The sequence below is a fragment of the Phyllostomus discolor genome, chromosome 1 (assembly GCF_004126475.2).
Source record: "Phyllostomus discolor isolate MPI-MPIP mPhyDis1 chromosome 1, mPhyDis1.pri.v3, whole genome shotgun sequence".
Classification (NCBI taxonomy): domain Eukaryota; kingdom Metazoa; phylum Chordata; class Mammalia; order Chiroptera; family Phyllostomidae; genus Phyllostomus; species Phyllostomus discolor.
The window spans coordinates 71,537,435-71,559,398 of NC_040903.2; the positions used below are offsets into that span (position 1 = coordinate 71,537,435).

General features: G+C 37.0%; 1 long non-coding RNA gene across 1 annotated transcript; it reads left to right on the forward strand.

The window, feature by feature from the left end:
• Positions 1-761: 761 nt before the first annotated feature.
• Positions 762-5,992, forward strand: LOC118499810. Its single transcript, XR_004902353.1, has 3 exons — positions 762-937; positions 2,792-2,795; positions 5,981-5,992. It is a non-coding gene; the product is annotated as an uncharacterized LOC118499810 (long non-coding RNA).
• The last annotated feature ends 15,972 nt before the right edge of the window (positions 5,993-21,964 follow it).

The following is a 21,964-nucleotide window of genomic DNA, read 5'->3' on the forward strand; positions in this document are numbered from 1 at the left end:
CAGAAAGAAAATAGAAATCAGATCCGAGATGGCAGAAGAGTAAATAGAAGCTGCACAAACATACTCCCAGGTCCAAACTGGAATTACAACTAAATTGTAGAGATATAGTCCTGAATAACCAACTGAACACTAGCTGGAGAGAAGCCATATAAAAAAGGACATAAGGAAGAAATCCACTTCACTACAACATAACTGGTAGAGAGTAGGAGGTGCAAGAAGACTGGCTGGGCTCCAATGGATGGCAGCTGAAGTTCTGGAGGGATAGTTCAGTGGCCAGGAGGTTCCTCCTGAGAAGTGTGGGTATAAACCCCAAGCTGGGATCTCCAGGCTATGACACCAGAGCTGGGAAGGATCCCAGATAACATCCAGCTGTAAAAAACAATGGGGTTTATTTCTACCAGGGAGAGATGACTGGAGATGCAGAGAGTCTTAAAGGGACAGTGCACAAAATTCCATTTATAGCCATTTATCCTGGGCTCCAGCAGAGGGGGGCAGAGTAAACTAGAGACACATGAGGAGTCTGGGGCTGGTGGTCCTGGGTAAGAACTGAAGGAATAGCCACCAAGATTCTTGTGCTGAGTCATTTCCCATATTGCAGAAGCTATCTTTCTCAGGCAGCGCTTTCCCCTCCAAGTGATATCAGCTTAAAAGGAAGCAATAGCCATACCCACAGGAATTACTCTGTCCTACCCTGTGGAGCTTAAGCTGGGCTGCTAATTACAGATTGAGGTTATATCAGTGTTTAAGTTTAATAACTAGGGTGGATCTCTGGGAGCTCAGAGACTTTAGCTGACTCTCTTCTGGGCCTGGTGCTAGTAAAAGCCTGATTTGATGTGCAGCCTGGTTCTTTCTGTACACAAACAGGCGCAGCAGAGGGAGCCACATGCTGCGGGTTGCTGATAGCTCCCAACAGGTTGCCCAAGGCCAATCACAAGCAGTGTCTGACAAAGGCCTACACCGGAGTCTTTGCAGATCTGCATAATACATAAAAACAAATGCAAAGAGGCATCTAAAATAGGAAGACAAAGAAACAGGCCCCAAATGAAAGAGCAAGAGAATCCTCCAAAAGAACTAAATGAAAGGGAAGCAAGTAATTTATCAAATATAGAGTTTAGAGTAATGATTGTAAGGATACTCAACAGCATGAAAAAAGGCATAAAAATAATAAAAAAGAACCAGTCAGAAATAAATAATGCAATACCTGAAATACATAATACACCAGAAGGAATAAATAGCAGGTTAGATGAAGCAGAGGACCAAATCAACAATTTGGAATGCAGATAGAAAAAAAAAAAACACCCAAGCAGAGCAGCAAAAAGAAAAAAGTATTTTAAAAAGTGGGAAGAGCTTAAGAAGTCTTTGGGACAAGCATGACAACATCTGCATCATGAGAATACCTGAAGGAGAATACAGTGAACAAAGGATCGAGAATGTATTTTAAGAAATAATGACCATAAACTTCCCTAATCTGGTGAAAGAAAAGGACAGACAAGCCCAGGAAGAGCAGAGAATCCAAAACAAGATAGATCCAAAGAGGCCTACTCTAAGACACATTATAATTAAAATGGCAAAGCTTAAGGACAAGGAGAGGATCCTTAAAGCTGCACGAGAAATTGAGGTAGTTACCTACAAGGGAGTTCCAATTAGAATATTATCTGATTTCTCAAAAGAAACAATTCAAGCCAGAAGGGAGTGGCATGATATGTTCAAGGTAAAAAGTAAGGATCTACAACCGAGGCTACATTACCCAGCAAGGCTATCACTTAAAATCGAAGGAGAAATAAGGAATTTCCCATACTAGAAAAAGCTAGAGGAGTTTGTTAATACCAAACCAATACTGCAACAGGTGTTAAAAGGGTTTGCTTTAAGAAGAAGAAAAAGAAAAACAGAGGAAAATAGCTTAAAAATAAAATAACAATACATCTGTATCTATCAATAAGCACTTTAAATGTAAATGGCTTAAATGTTATAACCAAAAGACATGGGATAACTGAATAGATAGGAAAACAAAACCCATAATATGCTTTCTACAAGAGAACCACCTCTGACTGAAAGATACACACAGACTAAAAGAAAGGGGTTGGAAAAGAGATTTCATGCAAATGGAAAGGGAAAAAAAGCTGGGGTAGCAATACTTATACAACAAAATAGACTTTAAAACTAAGACTATAGTGAATGACACAGAAAGACATGACATAATGATAAAAGTAACAATCCAACAAGAGGATTTAACCCTAGTAAACATTTATGTACCCTAAACAGAAACATCTAAATATATAAAGCAAATCTTGATGGGCAATAAGGAAAAGTTCAACAGAAATACATAGTAGGGGATTTTAACACCTCATTGACTTCAGTGGACAGATTTTCCAGACAGAAAATCAACAAGACAGTGGCCTTAAAAGACCTACTAGATTACATAGATTTAATTGATATCTTCAGAGCATTTCACCTCAAAACAACAGAATATACATACTCTTCAAGTGCACATGGAACATTTTCTAGGATAGACCATGTTAGGACACAAAACAAGTCTCAATAAATTTAAGAAGTTTTAAATCATATTAAGCATTTTCTCTGATCACAATGCTATGAAACTAGAGGCAATTACAATAAAGGCAAAGAAATTAGAAATCAACATGAAAAGACAATTTTTTCAAAACATTTCATTTAGTTTTAGAGAGAGGGGGAGGTAGAGAGAAGCAGAAGTAAATAAACATTGATGAGTGAGAGATACATTGATTGGTTGTCTCTCTCACGCCCCCAGCTGGGGACCTGGCCTGGAACCTAGGCATGTGCCCTGACTGGGAAGTGAACTGGTGACCTTTTGGTTCACAAGCCAGCACTCAATCCCCTGAGCCACACCAGCCAGGGCTGAAAAGGCAATTTTTAAAAATGTACCAATATGTAGAAATTAAACAACACACTCTGCATTAGCCAGTTATTAAATGAGAAATCACAAGCAAAATTGGGAGGTATTTTAAGATGAATGAACATCAAAGCACAACATACAAAAATTATTAATTGTAGCTTAAACCAGTCTTCAGATAAAAGTTTATAGCTGTAAAAGCATTAGTAAAAAAGAATATGCAGCCACTGTGGAAAACAGTATGGAATTTCCTCAGAAAACTAAAAATGGAACTTCTTTTCAATCCAGCAATTCAACTGCTGGGATCATACCCTAAGGATCCTGAAACACCAAGAACCCATGCACCCCAATGTTCTTAGCAGCACAATTTAAAAAGCCAAGTGTTGGAAGCAACCTAAGTGCCCATCAGTAAATGAGTGGATCAAAAAACTGTGGTACATTTACATAATGGAATACTACACAGCAAAAAGAAAGAAAGAGCTCCTACCCTTTAGGATAGCATGGATGGATCTGGAGAGCATTATGCTAAGTGAAATAAACCAGGAGGTGAAAGACAGATACCATATGATCTCACCTGTACATGGTACCTAATCAACAAAACAATCAAGCAAACAAAATAGAACCAGAGATATTGCAATAAAGAACAAATAGACAGTAACCAGAGAGGGATGGGGAGGAGATAACAGGGGAAAAGGGTAAGGGTTGTCAAGGAACATGTATAAGGGACCCATGGACAAAGCCAAAGGGGGATAGGATCGAGGGTGGGAGGTGGGGATGGGTGGGCTGTAAGGGAATGGTGGGGAGAAAATAAAGACAACTGTAATTGAACAACAATAAAAAACATGTTTATAGAAAAAAAAACAAAACCAATAAAGTAAATTAGATAAAACCAAAAAACACTGAACCAAAGAAAAGTTCTTACTTTAATAACTTTTCCCTGTACCTTAAGAAATTAAAAAAAGAAAACAGGGAAGGAATAATAAATATTAGAAGAAAAATAAATGATAAAAAATAAAATGATAGAGAAAAAGCAATGAACCAAAAAGGTAAAATGTTTTATTCTTTTACTGATAATGAATAGGCTAACAACTGTCTGAGGGGAGGGTTATTGTGGGGTTCAGTGAAAAATGTGAAGGGATTACACAAAAAAATGAAAAACAAAGTATGTTGACTGACACGTGCTCACTGGCCTGCAGTGAGCACGGAATGCTGCAGATGGCTCGTCAACACACAAGAAAAATGTACACGGAGACAACCAGGTCCTGTGGGGAAGTAGGAACAGAATGGCCACTCTCTCTAGTGGGGAGCACCTCATCTTCATTCCCAAGCAGATTTTTATTGAGAATACAGACTTAGTTTGTGGATTCACAGTCTGGCAGAAAAGATCAAAAGAAGTAGGTGACTTACAAAGGTGCAGACAGAACCCCCCGCTGTGATTCTGGGCAGAGATTGGAGTTTTAACATTTGAAAGGAGTAACAGGGCTCAAAGGGCAGTTTTGGTTTCCTGTCCATGCCTTCAAATTCTAATCTAATAATATCCTTCAGCAAACAGATCTCACAGGATCTTGCATATTCTATGTCCCAGGCCTGATTACCCCAGGGGTCCACCGTTTCTGGTCTAGGCTGCATTGTCCCTGCTATTTCTGCAGGCCTGAGTTAACACAGAAGACAAAGGCAGCCAGGAGATTTGGATTACTCACTTCTAAGAACAAGGATTCAGGCTTTGACAAAGCCAAGGGGGCAGGGGTTGATCTCCATCACCCTTTCATTTTCACAGCCCCGAGTCTCTTCCCAGAAGCCTCCACATGATCTGCCTGTCCTAGGCATTTCCCTCTGTGGGAAATTTTACCCATCATTGGCTAACTGATCAAGCTTAGGAGGTTTAGGCACAGAACAGGCAGCATTCATGCCAGGGAAATAAGTTTTTGTCTCCTTAGTGGCTCCTGGTCCAGAGATCTCTCACTCAGCCTAAGTCATGGGGGGTTAGAGCTTTCTGAGACCAGGAAGGGTGGTCCCCAACAGTTGACTACCAGCAAAAAATGGGAGTGGGGAGAGTTAGAAGAGGATATAGGGGAGATAAGTGGAGATGAAAGAAAACATGACTTGGGATGGTAAACACACAAAACAATATACAGATGATGTATTATAGAATTGTACACATGAAACCTATATAATTTATTAACTAATGTACCAATAAATTCAATAAAAAAGAAAAACAATAGAAAAATTCAATGAAACAAAACTTAAAGCCTTAGGATTCACCAAAACAAGAGAGAGTAATCAAATTATTAATATCAGGAATGAAAGAAGGGAGTCAGTACTAAACTTACAGGAATAATGAAAAGGAATTATATGAGACTACTATAAATAATTGTACTCAGATGACCCAGATTAAATGGAAAAATTACTAGTAAGATATAAATTACTGACACATGAAGATAACAGCAATCTAATAGACCTATAGCAAGAAAATAAATTAATAATCCAAAAAGTTCCCATAAAAATGCTCAAGTTCAGATGCCTTTAATGATGAAATTTGATAATATTTAAAGAGTATTTAACACCAATACTACACTAACTCTTTGCAAAAATGGAAGTAGAGGAAAGATTGTCTCACTAATTCCATAATCCAGTGTTATTGTGACGCCAAACCAAAGACTTCACAAAAAACAAAACAAACAAACAAAAAACTGGGAACTGATATCCCTTATAAATAGAGAGAGGAAAATATTTCAAAAAATACTATACACATTATCTGAAAACATGAAAAAATAAGAACTCTACACCACAAATGAGTGTTATTTGTTGTAGGAATTCAAGGTTAGTTAACACCCATAATTCAGCCAATATAGGTCATGTTACTATTATATAAGAAAACTGCATGATCTTCTCAATAGATGCAGAAAAGTATTTGAAAAACATTCAACGGTATTATGCTAGAGGGTCTAAACATTGCAAGGAAAAGTAATAAAATCCAGATTGAAAAGAAAAAATAAAACTATCTGTATTTGAGGATAACATGATTTTGTGAATAGGGAACCATTAGGTATCTACTAAAACCATTTTTATAATAGCAAATTATTTCAGCAAGGTTGTAGGATATAAGATCAGTATACAAAGATCAATATATGTCTATACACTCTCATACTTACAATGAACAATCTGCAAATGAAATAAACAATTTCATTTATAGTAGTATCAAAATGAACAGCATACTTATGAATATAGTTTAATAAAGAAAGTTTAAGACTTGTATACTGAGAACTATAACATTAAAACAAAAAGACATCTTTGTTAGTAAATCAGAAAACTTATTGTTAAGGTAGCAACACACTCAAAATTGATCTACAGATTTAATGCAATCCCTCTCAAAATCCCAGTTGGCTCAAATACATATATTGGTTAGTTCTTTGCATATTTCATATGGAAGTACAAGGGCCCCTGGATGGTTAAAACAATCTTGAAAAAGAACAAAATTGGCTTTTACATCCAGTTCCTTATTTCACAAGCTGCTATAAGGCTACAGCAATCAATACAGTGTCGTTTTAATAGAAGTCTGGACTTATAAATCAAGAGAATATAATTAAGAGTTCAGAAATAAACTAAGTTGTGGTAAATAGAATTTCTCAATGATGCCGAACAATTCAATGGGAGAAACAATAGTCTTTTATTTAGAAACATCCCCTTTGAGCATCCTGATGTTCCAGTCTGGGCCAGTTCCCTTTGAGCTCTTACAGAGCCCTGAGGTCCCTCCTTGAAGGAAATAGGAATTTTTTTGCCAGTTCCCAGAAATTAGGGATCAATTTCTTGATTGTAGTCAAGTTGAAAATCGTTGGTGTGAGTCTTCAGACTGGCAGAGGCCTAGGCAAGTGGGCTGGGTCTTCTTTATACTGACCTTTGGGTGTTTCTAGGAATAAGCAGTGGAAGTTGAACAGGAGAGATTTTTCTTCTCTCTCCTTCTCTCTTTCTCTCTCCCTCTCTCTCTCTCTCTCTCTAGAGAAGAAATGCTTTTCTTCCAGATGTATCCTGAATTGGGTCTTTAAGGCAGCATAGTGCCAAATGCTGTTTTTAATAGACTGAAAGCACTTTGGAATATCATTTTCTGCAACACTGGAGAATTTTGTTCTTTTAAAAATACTAATGTAGATGTACATATGTATTTTTAATCCTTTGTTTAAGAGACAATCTTTATTAGGTCTTCACTTCCATCCTTAATCCTGTTAGAGATGCTATGTTTGCTGTTAGATGGGTTCAAAATTAAACCTGGTAGTGTTTGGTAATAAAAGCCTTTAAAAAAAAAAACACAAAGCAGGATAAACAATAATCTTTTCAATAAATGGTCCTGAAATAACAGGGTATTCACAAGTATATAAATAAATTTGAACCAGTACTTCACGTCATATTCAAAAATTAAATGAAAATGTATTATAGACCCTAATATAAGAGCTAAAACTATCCAATTCTTAGAAGCAAAGAGAAGTAAATATTTAAGAACTAGACTTAAGCAATAGTTTCTGCTTCAAATGATACCATCAAAAAAGTAGAACAGCAACCACAGAATTGGAGAAAATATTTGTAAATCATATATATATGTATGATTTCTTTATATATATAAAGGAATTTTTATTTGAAATATAAAAAAAAATCTTTCAACTCACAATTAAAAGACAACCCAATTAAAATAGACAAAGATTTATATAGATATTTTTAAAAAATAACTACAAGTGGTTAATAAGCATAGGAGATGATATTCATCATCAGTCGTCATTAGTGGAATGTAAATCAAATCCACCACAAGATACCACCTCATATCCATTAACATAGACAAAATTTAAAAACACAAAAGCAAACATAAGAAAATCAAATAACGTGTTGGCAAGTATGTGGAGAACATGAAACTTTCTTATAGTGGTTGAGTTTGTAAATGGTACAACCACTTTGGAAAACAGTTTGTCAATCTCCCAAAATGTTAAACATAGAATTACCATTTGACTCATTCATTTCCCTTGTAAATATACCTAAGAGAATTGAAAACATATATCACACAAAAACTTCTGCATGAATGTTCATAGCAACATTATTCACAATAGGCAAAAAATAAAATTGACTCAAATATCCATTCACTGATGAATGGAATATCATTTGACCTTAGAAAGGAATGACGTACTGATACAGCATAGATAAGCCTTGAAAATATTATGTTAAGTGAAAGAAACATGACACAAAAGGCTACATATTTTATGGTTTGATTTATATGATATGGCCAGAGTGGTCAATTCATGGAAACCATTAAGTAGGTTACTGGTTTCCTGTGCTAGGGGAAGGAGGAAGTGACTATTAATATGTACAAGGCTTCTTTTCAGGGTGATAAAATTTTTCTAAAATTAAATAATGCTGATGTTCACATATCTCTGTGAATATACTAAAACTACTAAATTTTTTATTTTATAGAGTGAATGATATGGTATGTGCATTATATCTCAATAAAGCTTAATTTTTTTAATAAAAAATATTAATGAAGATGGACACTTTGATAAGATTTTTGTATTAAGTACACCTTAAAGGGAAACATTCACCTGCATAACATGTAGTGTGATACAGAATGAGGGTTCACAGGATCCCTGAAAAATTTCTTTAGCTAAAGAGTTATGTACTGACACTAAATATTTTATTTTACTTCTTGAAATATCAGGGAAACAAGATAGGATGTAGGTCAAAATTTTTAAAACTTTCCAGAAATTTCAACTTTTCTTCTGAACTTTAACAGAACATGTGGAATCAGGACAGCAGCTCTATTTTTCTAAAAGCATTTGCTAAAATGACTGGTGGGCCTGCTCTAGGAAGGAGTTGAACAACCGGGGATCATCTGGCATTCATTCCTCAAATCATTTGAGCAGAATTTTGCTAAATACTGGTGACTAGGCGCCAAATAAAATATGGACTATACCTTCAGACCTCTCAAAGTATAGTCAGAAAGAAGACAAACCTATATATGAATAGTTACAAAACAGTTTAAAACAGTTCTCTAAATTTTATACTGGGGACATCTGCTTGGATCAATTGAAACACAAATTTCTTTAAAGCTAGGCTGGATTTTGTGCTGGTATTATAGGTTTCAAGTTAAAAGTAGAGAATTTCAGGGCTAGAATTTCTCTCAATTCTATTTCCAGGAGGTAATGATAAAGAAGGAATGCAAGCAAAGTATACTTTGAAATATTGGAAATAGGCATGCATCCCTGACAGCTGCAAGTGAAGAAAAAATTAGTTATCTACTGATGTGAGTTTCTCAATCTGCGTAGAGTCCAAGAGCCATTAAAGAACTTGGGACCATCAGAATCCCTACATATGAGTAAATCTTTCAAACCTCAGAAACAATTCAAAAATGTGTGGCTACACTAGTGCCCATTTAACTTGATAGGCATTAAACAGCTATGTGATACATGCTATGAGGCAAAGATGAATAAACTTTTTTCCCTTTGGAAGTTACCAGAACCATCTAATGGGTTGCAACAAAGGGTTAATTACCATACTGCATTTTTCTTTCAGCAGGGAAGATTCCTTCTCAGTTTTTAGATAATACTCTTCATTACTGAATTTCACATTTATTTTCAAAGTTCAATTAATAGATATTTAAAATAATAGATAGCTATGTTTATAGATAACCAAAAACCAACATCTTAGCAATCTGTCCATTCGTTCAAAACAGATATCTGATAGCACATTAGTGACGGTGCCAGCCAGTGAGCTAAAATTATATCTGCTTAATTGTTATTCTACCATGAGAGAAACTATTAAAATAATATAATTTCCTGGCTTGTGAATTTCCATTAAAAATATGGAGTGGCAGATACTAGGAAAAATATAGACTTCTTTCTTTTAGTCCCATCCTACTTTCTTCCCGAACTAAGAAGATAAATTCTTGCTTTTTTTAGGAATGTCACATTTATCCCTAAAATAATTTACTACTGCCTTTCTAAGACTTTTGGGGAAAATGTTGTGTACTTTCCAGATGATCAACAGTGCACCCTATCCAAGTACCAGTCCAACCCACAAATGTGTGCTATCCAGTACCGATCAGATAACCCTAAAGCTGTATTTTATCCAAAGGGTCTCCATTCTTCAGAAATGGGGACATTTAACTGAAGATAGCTGCTTGTCCTTCTTTTATGTTGGAAATTTATTTTCAGGAAAAGCCATTTCTATTTTATTTTATTTTGACTGTTATCCAAGTACAGTTGTCTCCCCACCATTCTTCATACCCCCTGCACCCACCGCCACCACCTACCCTCAGTCCTACCCCCATTTGGTTTTGTCTATATGTCCCTTATACATGTTCCTTGATGACGCTTCCCCTTCTTTCCCCTGTTAACCCTCACTCCTCCCCTCTGGTTACTGTCAGTTTGTTCTTTATTTCAACATCTCTGGTTCTATTCTGCATGCTTGTTTGTTTTATTGATTAGGTTCCATTTATAGGTTAGATAATATGGTGTTTGTCTTTCACTTCCTGGCCTATTTCACTTAGTATAATGCTCTCCAGTTCCATCCATGCTGTTGCAAAGGGCAGGAGTTCCTTCTTTCTTTCTGCTCTGTAGTATTCCATTGTGTAAATGTACCACAGTTTCTTGATCCACTCATTTAGTGATAACTATAAATAATTTGGGAATACAGCCCCAGCTGTTGATTCTTGTTTCAGTCTTGTCTCTTTATGAACCAAAATACTGAGCATGAGGATTAAGAGACAGAACAGGTATAATTGCTTGCTGTACAAACATATCTCAAAGGATTATATCTTGAGAATATTTTTAATTAAAAAAGTGATTTGGAATAATACAAGGCAGCCCTCTACTTGATAAAATTGTTATTCACTGTGGTATGAGTTGGGAATTCTCAAAATATAATCTAGTTCTTAAAGAAAAACATAAATTATTTTATTCCCATAAAACATCAAAAGGTAAATATAATTTCATCTCTTGCCTTTCATTTGGAAATTAGGTTGACCTGCCTTCCAGTATGGTCAAACTTTGATATAAGTGGTTTGATCTATTTATCCCCCAAAGTAGTAGTATCTTTCTCTGAAAAGTATACTACTATGTGGTACCTTGCTTTTTAAAGCTATATGTAGGTTTATTTTCAAGGGAAAAAAACCCTGACTTTTTCTTCAAAAAATTTAAATAAATAAATTCTATGTTCTCCAATCAAAATGTACACATAATTAACAACCACTAATAAGTATCTAGGTACAGTTAAGACTTGCATAAAATGAGTTTGAACTCTGCAGGTCCGCTTATATGTGGAGTTTACAGTCAGTCCTCTCTATCCCAGGTTTCACATCTGTGGATTCGAAAGTGGATGTGGAGGGCAGACAGCATGCCTTATTCCACAGCCTTTTATATAAAGGATTTGAACATCCTCAGGTTTTGGTATCTGCTTGGATCCTGAAGATAATCCCTTGTAGATATGGAAGGAAAATTATGGTTAAGGTTTTAAGGAGTCACGGACATGGACATGTCCTGGACATGGACAACATTGTGGTGATTGCAGGGGGTAAAGGGGTGTAAGGGGACTAAATGGCAATGGGAAAAATAGATTTAAAAAAGAGAAAAAAGGAAAAAAAGATTTTAAGAAGTCAAAAGTTATATGTGGATTTTCAACTGTAGAAGGTTGGCAGCCCAGACTCCTGTATTATTCAAGTGTCAAATGTACTAATATTTTGGATTTACCTCATCTTTTATAAATTCTGTAGTAAAAGACAAAACAAATGAATAATATAGGAAATATATAAAATTGGTAACAAGACACAAACTGGTAGATAAGCTAAACATGGATAAATGGGCAAAGGGGAAAAAGCATTTTAGTTATGGAAAAAAACATAAACAGGTATATAGACACAGAGTACCTTAGAGAATGTACCTGCTGACTCAGATATCCTATATTGATGATGAATAAATATGATTGTTAAAATATATAATATATAATTTCAGGCTAATACCCTGCATATATTTTATATCCAGAAGCTTATGTGTAACTATTCCATAGATGTTTCCCAAAGGGAGCTTTTCAGGAGTTATTCCTTCATCTGGCTAAGAGTTTCTAATTAGGCATCAACTTTTTAAAAAGAGATTTTATTTATTTTTAGAGAGAAGGGAAGGAAGGGAGGAATAAAAGGGAGAGACACACTTGTTGCCTCTTGCATACCCCCAATTGGGGACCAGGTCCACAACCAGGCATGTGCCCTGACCCGGAACCAAACTGGTGACCTCTCTGTCAGTAGGTCCCTGCTCAATCCACTGAGCCACACAAGCCAAGGCTAGGCATCAACTGTAAAGAAAAATAAGTCAAACTAAATTTTAAGTCTTATTAAAAAAAAATCTTTTGAATGTCTTCAGTACCTTTACATACATTTTAAGTCTTGCTATTCTCTGTGCCACAAGTCCACAGTTTCAAAGATATTTTTAATTTACTTCTTTTTAAATGCATCACTGAACAAACTCTCATTTTGAATGACTCTATTAGTAACAGGCAGATTGTTAATTTAAATTCTTTGTACTGTTGAAAGGCGGCAAAAGTTAATGGCTTATATTTGGTTGTAAAATCTTTTATGGTGACTTAAAATTCACAATCATGGCAACATGATTTAAATTCTAATTTCTAAAATGCCCTGTGTTCTTTTGTTTCTGCCTCATCATTTCTTCCGCACTGCACAAACATTCTTGGATATCTACTATGCCCTGGGCACTAGAAATGTTAAAAGAAACAGGAGAAGCCAAACACACATATACTACACACACACACATTTACTTATTTACATATGTGTGACATCTGTTACAACACAAGGTGAGGCAAAAATAGACAGTTGTGAGTACACAAAACAGAGTTCCTCTTGTATTATTTACTAATTATTATATATTTTCCATACAAAACAACTGTGAACCTACTGTTGCCCAACCCCTGTAAACACATATATAAGGGGAGTCCCCCCAAAACAGGAATTTATAAAAAACTGTCATGTTTAAACTTCAGTCACTTTCAAAATACTCTCTATATGATGTAATACACCTATCAAGACATTTTTTTCACTGCTCAAAACAGTTTTGAACTCATCGACTTTTATGCCTTTTAGTACTTCTGCCTTTTGTTTGTGTTTGCTTTATTTCACCTCTTCTACAGCAGAAAAATATTTCCCTTTGAGGACTTTTTTCATCAGGGAAAACAATAAAAGGTCACTTGGGGTGAGATCGGGTGAATAGAGAGGGTGATGCATGGGGGTCATGCCATCTTTGGTCAAAAACTGCTGAATACTCAGCGTGGTGTTTGGCAGGTGTGCTCGTAAGTTACCCATCATGAATTGGGAAAATGCATTGAAGGAGTCTTCAAGAAAAAGATTCACTGAAGCCAAACACAGCCTCCCACAACAATGCCAGCTGGTACACTGATACAGATGGGTTCCTAGAACACTTACTTGGAGGGAGAAGCCTGTATTACAAAGGGCCCAAGCTCCAGAATATAATCCATTTTTGGAGGGGGATCCTCTCATATATCTAGGTAACACGGGTGTATGTTATGGAGGTGTCCAACCTTTTGACATCTCTGGGCCACACTAGAAGAAGAAGAGTTTTCTTGAGCCACACATTAAATACATTGAAACAGGTAATCACAAAAAAAAATCTCATAATGTTTTAAGTAAATTTACAATTTACATTGGGCCACATTGCCATCTATCCTGGGCTGAACGCAGCGCATAGGCCACAGGTTGGACACTGCTGAGTATATGATATATGATATATGATTGATATATAATACATAATATATAGCACATAACACATATAAGGAGAAAGGAGAAAGAATAATACACATAAGAAGTAGTTCCTATATATATAAAACACATTACAATTGGTCTTCATCTGGGGTGTTTGAAAGGATTTAAACACTTGGTCATGTCTGCAGCAGAAAGCATGGAGATCCCACTGAAAGCGTGGCTTGATGAATCAACTTGTTTTATGGCTTTCTTCCCCTCAGATATTTGGAATGAAACCTTTCTGATATCTGCATTCTTCTGATAGGCAATTCAATCAATAAAGCACACAATCAAATTTCTCTCTTATGTGTATTTTTGGAGTTTATGAGATTATTGTCAGGCTAGGAGTATTCAATTTCAGGAAGCTTACATAGGAAATCAACTTGGGCATTTTTAAAATTAGGAATAATTTCTGAACTGAGGTACAAAGGTTGAATGATTTTTCACTTGTAAAGCTGATCACCAGGTACCTCTAATGAAAGTCAGCCTTGATGTTTTGGGTCATACAATTCTCTAGATATTGCTATACTCATAGTTAGGTATGTTCCTGGACTTTCGAGGTACAAAAATTAATAACTTTTTTCTTTTAATTGAATTTTGTGCTTTGTTACCTGAAACCCCTGAAATCCTAAATAATACACAGGTCTACTGATGTTATATACCAGAGACTATTTGACACCATGACAATCCTTGAAAAGGTTAAATTGTTGCCACTCTTAGTAATTCTGTTCCTTTAAGAGTAAGAAGACTTAAAATAATATAGTTCTTTAAATTTTTATTGTTTTTTATTGTTGTTCAATTACAGTTGTCCCTATTTTTCCCGTCGCTCTCCCCTGCCCTGCCCACCCCCCACCTCTGTCAGTCAGTCCCCACCCTATTGTCTGTTACCATGGGGTCTTTATACACGTTCCTTGACAGACCATTCTCCTTCTTTCCCCCGTTTCCCTCTCGCCATTCCACTCTGATCACTGTGTTTGTCCCATATTTCCATGTCTCTGGTTCTATTTGCTATTTGTTTAGTTCATTAGATTCCACTTATAGGTGAGATCATATGGTATTTGTCTTTCACCGCCTGGCTTATCTTAGTTAGCATAATGCTCTCCAGTTCCACCTGTGCTGTTGCTTGAAGGATAGGAGTTCCTTCCTTCTTTCTGCTGCATAGGATTCCACTGTGTAAATGTAATATATTTCTAATGATAACATATGTTGGCACCAGAATTTGAATAAGAAGCTTCAGGAGGCAGGTGGTTTCTTCTTCTGTGTAAATACTACTTAGATCAGGCATACTAACCTGGCTCTACTGAGGTAAAAAGCCAACTACTCTTAGTAAATCTGTAGTGGTTCTCCTCTCCTCCCTTCCTTGTTTCCTCTCCTTCCTGCTCTCTCCTCTTTCCTCTTTCTCCTTCCTTCCTTTTATCTTTTTTTTCTTTTTGTCCTTTTACAGAGAAGTCAGGCACCTAAAACCAAGTACAGTTGGTAGGGTTAGTCTATAGAACAAGGCCAATTTTGATGACAGAGTCTGTCTTATTATAACAACTCCTTGAAAGTATTTAGCAATACTCATTCACATTCATAATTTCCAAAACCCTTAGCATTGCCCTCTGCATAATAAGTGGTCAAAAATATTTTTCAGGTAATTTGAAGATGTTTGTGTTATTTTATAGTGTAAATAATAAAGACATTTTGTTAATCAGGATTTATAATTTTATGAGTATTTTGCATCTTCATTCAATTTATTTTTAACTCCACTATTTATTGTTGAGAATACACTTTGTGTCTGACCCTGTTTTCAGTGTTAAGGATTCAAAAAACAAAGCAAAACAAAACAAAGACCAGTTTTGATCCTGAAAGAGCTCCCAACCTAGTAGGGTAGATGGATAGGTTAGTATACAATAGTTTATGGTATTAGGTAATAGGTAATAGTATGCTGTGTCCTGATCTTAATTTATAGGGGTGACCAAGTGATGACAAGAGGAGGCCAAACACCAGTAAAACAAAAGTTTACTGTTACAGTTTCTGCAGAAGCAAGCGACCTGGCTCCTTGCAAGAGGAACACCTGGCTTTAGTCAGGCAGCAGATGTTGGAGTGAGGGGAAAGCCTAGGCCGGAAGTTCTTATTGGAGTTTCTGCCAAAAAGACAAGAGAGGGTAAACAGTTTTGGATTGGTTTGTCTGAATAATTTCCACAGGCTTTCAGCTATGGGGGTGTCTCCAGCTGTCTGGCACCAGGCCCTGGGAGTATTAGGCAGAATACTGCCTCCTAAGTGTCCAGGGCAGACAGAAGACATGCTGCTCTCACTGGTTAGTGGCATATCAAAGGCATGCTCCTTTGCTTTTTTTTTTTTAAATTGGCTTGCCCAGGAGGGGCACTCTCTCTGCTTTTTTTAGAGCAAGGAAGTTTTTTTAAGAAGTCAAAACAGTTTAATATAAAGAAACAAATTTAAAATGACTAATACTTATGGCAGAAATATGAAATAGACACTGGGCACATTGGATTGGAAAGAAAGGAAATATCAGAAATGGCTTCCCATATAAGTGATTAAGTATATAGCAGCCAAATAAGATACCATGTGCAACAGTTCAGAGACATGGACCACTATGGAATATTTGAAGGAAAAACAAATAATTGTATTTATCTGTATCATACAGTTCCTACGGATAAGAGACAAAACTGATCATTTCTCAGACTCTAGCAGGCTCAATAATCACCCCGACAGCTTGAAAAAGCACAGATGCTTGGAGCCCACCCCAGGAGATTCTGATTCAGCAGGCCTGGGGTGAGACCTAAGAATTTACCCTTCTAACAAGATCCCCAGTAATGCTGATGCTGCTGGTCTAGAAACCCCATTGTGAAAAGCAAAGTGATTCAGTAATGTGGATGTAAGAGCTACAGTACGAATTAAGCTAATAAAGGTAATGTTGAATGAAAAAAGCCAGACACCAAAGAGCAAACTTGGTATTATTCCATGTATATAAAGTTTAAAGTAGACAAAGTTAATCTATGACATCAAACGTCAAGATTATAGTTCCCCTTGGGGTGGGCATGTAGTAGAACTGTATAGTATGGCGGAAGCTGCTAGCTTGCTGGTAATATTCTGTGTCTTTACCTGGGTGCTGGATGTGGGTGCTGGCTATGTGACTGTAGACAGTTTAAAATATTCATACAATATTCATATGTGATTATTCCACTTTCTTCTTTGTGTTTCATACTGCACAACAACATCAAAATTAAAAAAAAAAAATGATGGAGGAACAGAAAATCCCAGAAACCAGTTACTGAGCACTTACCTTGATCTAGATGCCATTATAGATATTGTCAGCAATACAAACATAAATCTGATGTAGTCACTACTCTCAAATAAATCACAGTTTAATCAGAGAATAAGACACTTTAATAGAAAGATTATGATTTGTGGCAAAAATAGTATAAGGTGCTTCTGGGTTTCAAAGGAGAGAAATGTAACTTCTCATGTAGAAGACAACAAAGGCTTTAATGAGAAAATGGTGGTTGAAATAGGTCTCTGAATGATGTGTAGTTTTCACAATTGATTTGGCTTCATATTTAAAACCACTTTTTTTTTTCTCTCCAGGGTGTGACAACCGAGCAATCACGTTTCTATCAGTTGACAGCTACATGGGCCTTTTATTAGACTCCAGATTCAGCTGACTCAGTCGGTAGTTGCTCTCAATAAGAATTTCAAGTACCTTATACTGCAAATGGTTTACAAGACTATTTCAGTTATATTCTCCAAGTATGGTAAAAATCTATCCATTTTATTCAACCTAATAGTTGAAAATACAAAAGATGGACAAGTAAAACAAAAGCTCATTTCACTAATGCAGGCCATAGTATGAGGTATAGTTCTCCACCCTAAGTTGAAGAACATGAACATCCATCCCTTATTCTATTTCACAATATATGATCAATTATATTGTTAAATACAGCCCATTTGAGGTTCTACATTATAATAAATGATGGGAGAAAAATGCTACCTAATAAATTGTCAAAGCAGAGATCACACAAATATGATTATAAACACATTCACTTTAGGCCATTTCCATGAATAACCTTAAGGACAAAATTAGCATTGCACATTTAAATTTAAGTTCAAGGAAATTTACATTGCACATTAATAAAGCTCCATCCCATCTCATACACTTCTCAAAAGCAGGTAGGAATTTTAATGGTTGTGTTATTCTGTATCCCATAAGTAAATTACAAGAGTTCTATTTTTTCAGCATCTGTGCCAGTAGTTGTTATTGTCAGTATTTTCTATGTTAGCCATTCTAATAGGTATGTAGCATTGTCTTATTTTGGTTTAGTTTGCATTTTCCAATGATAAGGGATGTTAAGCATCTTCTCGTGTGCTTATTTGTTATCCATACATCTTCTTGAGGTATTTATTCAATTTCTTGTCAATTTTAATTGTTTTTCGTTGTTGACTTTAAACAGTTCTTTATATATTCTGGTTGAAGTAATTTGTCAGATATGTGCTTTGCAAGTACATTTCTCCAGTCTGTGAATTTTTTTCTAGTATCTTAAAAGTATCTTTAACAGAGCAAAAGTTTTTAATTTGGATGAAGCTCAATGTATAAATTAATTTTACTTTATGAATTGTGCTTTTGGTGTGTTTACCTAACACAAGCTTACAAAGATTTTGTGTGTGACTAAGACTTCTTTTTTACAAGTTTTAGCTTCAAGATTTACATTTAGCACCAAGACACTTTTTGATTAAATTTTTGAGTAATATGAAAGTATGCATAGAGATTTATTTTTTGCATATGTATATCTAATTATTCCATCACCATTGTTGAAATATCTTCTCTTCACTGAATTTTTGGGCACCTTAAATGAAAGTCAATTGCCTATATATATGTGTCTAATTCTGGAGTTTCTACTCTATCCTCTTGCTTTGTGTATTTATCACTTAGTCAATACCACATTTGACATCAACTTTAGGTGTTATTAATTGTATGCCACCATTATCAACATAAAATCAGTGGTTATATTTCAGTGTGAAATGTGATTACCAATTAGGTAAGTCAAGTAGTGTGCATATTAAAACTTAGTTCTTCTGCAAGATTGTTTTAACTATTCTATTTCTTTTGCTTTATCTTATAATTTATAGTCTATTCCAAATTGTCTGTTATCTGAATTTTATTGTCTATTTTTGCCAAAAATCCTTTTATGGTTTTAGTGACATTTTATTAAATCTGTAAATGAATTTGAGGAATATTAAATTCTGAACAACATTGAGTCTTTAAATACACATGTGTATTTATATGTAAACACTAGGGGTCTTGAAGATGGTGGCAAGGTAAATGGGAGCTGAACCCACTTGCTCCTGCACCCAATGGGGACACCAAGCCAATATTCCTAGGTGCAGAATGAACGGCCAATAGAATTCCAGCTGATATGAAGTTTGGAAGCCAAAGGTTGCAGAGGATGTTTAAAAACAGAGAGTGAGGAGACTTTGTTGGCCTATGGGAGGGTCCCCAGGCCCTGCCCTGGACACTGCAGCTGCCACTGGCAGCTTTGGAGGAGAGCCTGGGTAGCAATTGTGACTTGATAGCTCTCTCCCCTCCCAAAGCAAGGAGTTCACACACCCATGCCAGGAGAGACCTGGGTCATTAAACTCACTGAGGGAATAAAGACGCAGTAAGAGATACCCAGCTGGTGGCCTGTGGTCACTGGCTGGGTCAGTACCAGAGAAACTGGGGAACCAGGTGACAACTGGAGATGGGAGAAGAGAAGAGTTTTGACTGGCCGTGGCCCAGATGGTCTCTAGACTGGTCAGAGAGTTAGTCTGTGTGGAAAGCTGGGTGCTTGATAGGAATGACCTGCCACAAACAAGGGGAATTCACTGAAAAAAAAAAAAGGCTCTCAGCTGCTGTGCAAGGACCTCTCATGCTTATCCACCAGGCCAGTGAAGAGGGAGAAGCGGGGGTGCAATTTGCTCCCATGCAGGGAACTTCATGGGTTGATCAAAGGAGATCAACCCATGGGAGGGCACTGGGGGCTTGGAGAAGTAGCAGCGGTGCAGAGAGACTTAATTCAATAGGGGAATTTAACTGCCCTGAAGGGACTTTGTGGGCCAAGAAAGAGGGAAAAGGAGGGGTGCAAGTTGGTTCCACTTGGTGGATACATACATACACAGTGGATAGTGTGGGCCACACAATGCTCTGAGGTCGTGGGCCTGTAATTGGGTACTGGTGAATGTTGTAGCCCAGAGTGAGCCCCCATCACAGCAGAAACACAGGAAAAGGAGAAGAAAACAGTGGAGGCCAGCCTCCCCCTCCCTGCCCTGCCTGCAGCATCCAGGAAGAACAGCAAAACCTGCTTGGCAGGTTTAAAGTCAGCAGGAGGCTTGCCCTCCACCCCACTGTGAAACAAAAGGACCTGGAGCTGTGAGTAGACTAAAGACAGATCCAGAAAGAAGTCAGAGGCTAATATCAAAGCTGAGACAAATTTTACTTCACTATACTTCAGAACTTGCATTTTTTAATTATTTTTATTTTTATTTTTCTCTTTTTTCCATTTAACTTTTTTGGCTTTGTTTGTTTGATTTCATTGTCTAATTGGTTTTCTTTACTCTGCCCTTCATACTACAGTTTAATTTTTCTTCTTTCATTTCACTCCTATTCCAACAACATACTATTCTTGAGCTTTTACTGTATATTATTTTTATTCAGATCATATATTTATAACCATATTATTGATACAGGGTTCAGCCAAGAGGAGGGTCCCAAATAGGGATTTGGAATGGGGTCCAGAACTCAAGGTGTCCAGGAAATATTAGAAAGATATATAGGATGTCCTCCCCCTCCTCCCCACAGGTATGAGTTGGGGGAAGGGACACATGGAGCAGGAACATGCAGAGCTGTTTTGTACAGCAATGGCTTTGCAGCTAACCTCTGGCATGGTCATTTAACACACCTATAACCTTTAACTAGTTTCATAAATATGTTAAATAGCTGTGGCCATGCTTTGAACCAGGGGGATGGAAGGACTTCCACCCAAGATGTAGCTGAGAGGCAACTCCCCCTGGTTATGGCACCTGCATGAGAGCTTGGAGAAGATCAGCTTCATGACATGGGGCCACACATGACCAGACTCATGATGGCAGCCCAGTAAACTTGGAATAATACAGGAATGCTGGCTGGTGTAACTGATTGTAGGAGAAGTTGGGAAATGGGGGTGCATAAGAAGGTTGGTGTGGGGATTTAAACCCAGACACAGCATCCATTGAGGGGAGAATCACTCGGCTTTGGCTAGGCTGGGGACCACTGAAGTTTTGGTAGAAAAGGATCACTCAGCTTTGGGGTGTTCCCTTTGGCCACGTGGCCTAGGAAGCAGGAGAGACTTTGCTTGGAAGAAGGGTACAAGGACATTTGTTGATGGGCCATGAGAAAGTGCCACATTGCTTTGGATTAACTGAAGATCCTGGCGGTGACACAGCTGATGGTGCCAGGAGCCTGGATCACAGACCTCTACTTTTCCTGAGATACAGTACCCCAGATTAGGGCAGGGGGAGAAAGAAGGACTGTGTGCATCTGTGGGTATCCTAAAGGACTTTGATATTTTAATGAAGACATAAAGTCACTACTTTAAGTCTGTATAGCTTCAAATAAACATTTCCTTTCCTTTTCACAAATTTCTGGCATTGAGAGATGTCTGTCCTCTGGCAGCGGACAATGCAAACCTAGTAGGGGTTTCTTTTGGTAATAGTATATTGTACCCCTCTTTGCCCTGTTCTGTAACATTATTATTTTTCCAAATCCTACACAGCACCCTACCCTGGTCTTAATCCATTTCACCATCTTCCTGAACTTTATTACTGTTGTAGTTAACTTCATTCTCTCACACACTATGCCAAATTTCTATCCCTTACTTTCACTATATCTCATCATCTAACTTCACATAAACACTCTGCTTTCTAAAGTCAGCTCACATTCTTTTCCCTTCTAATAAGGGTCTTATTTCTTTTTCATTTTTATAAAAAATGGCTAGTTGGGTGAAATATCACAGTTATTGCTATACTTCTCCAAAGGACCTCCTATCTGTTCTCTGGTTGTTAGTAGTGTGGAACAGTATTCCCACTGTCTTACTCCATTTCTCCTTCACCCTGCCCCTGATCACATACAAGACAAGGTGGGAGTTGTGAGTACCAGTAAACCTGCTGGAGGGGAGAACCCACCAACAAAGGAGCCACCAACAGGTAAAGATCAAGTACAACAAGACAGCCCATACAAATGGAAAACAGGGCAACCCTAGAGCAACCAGACAAGGAGATGAAAGAGA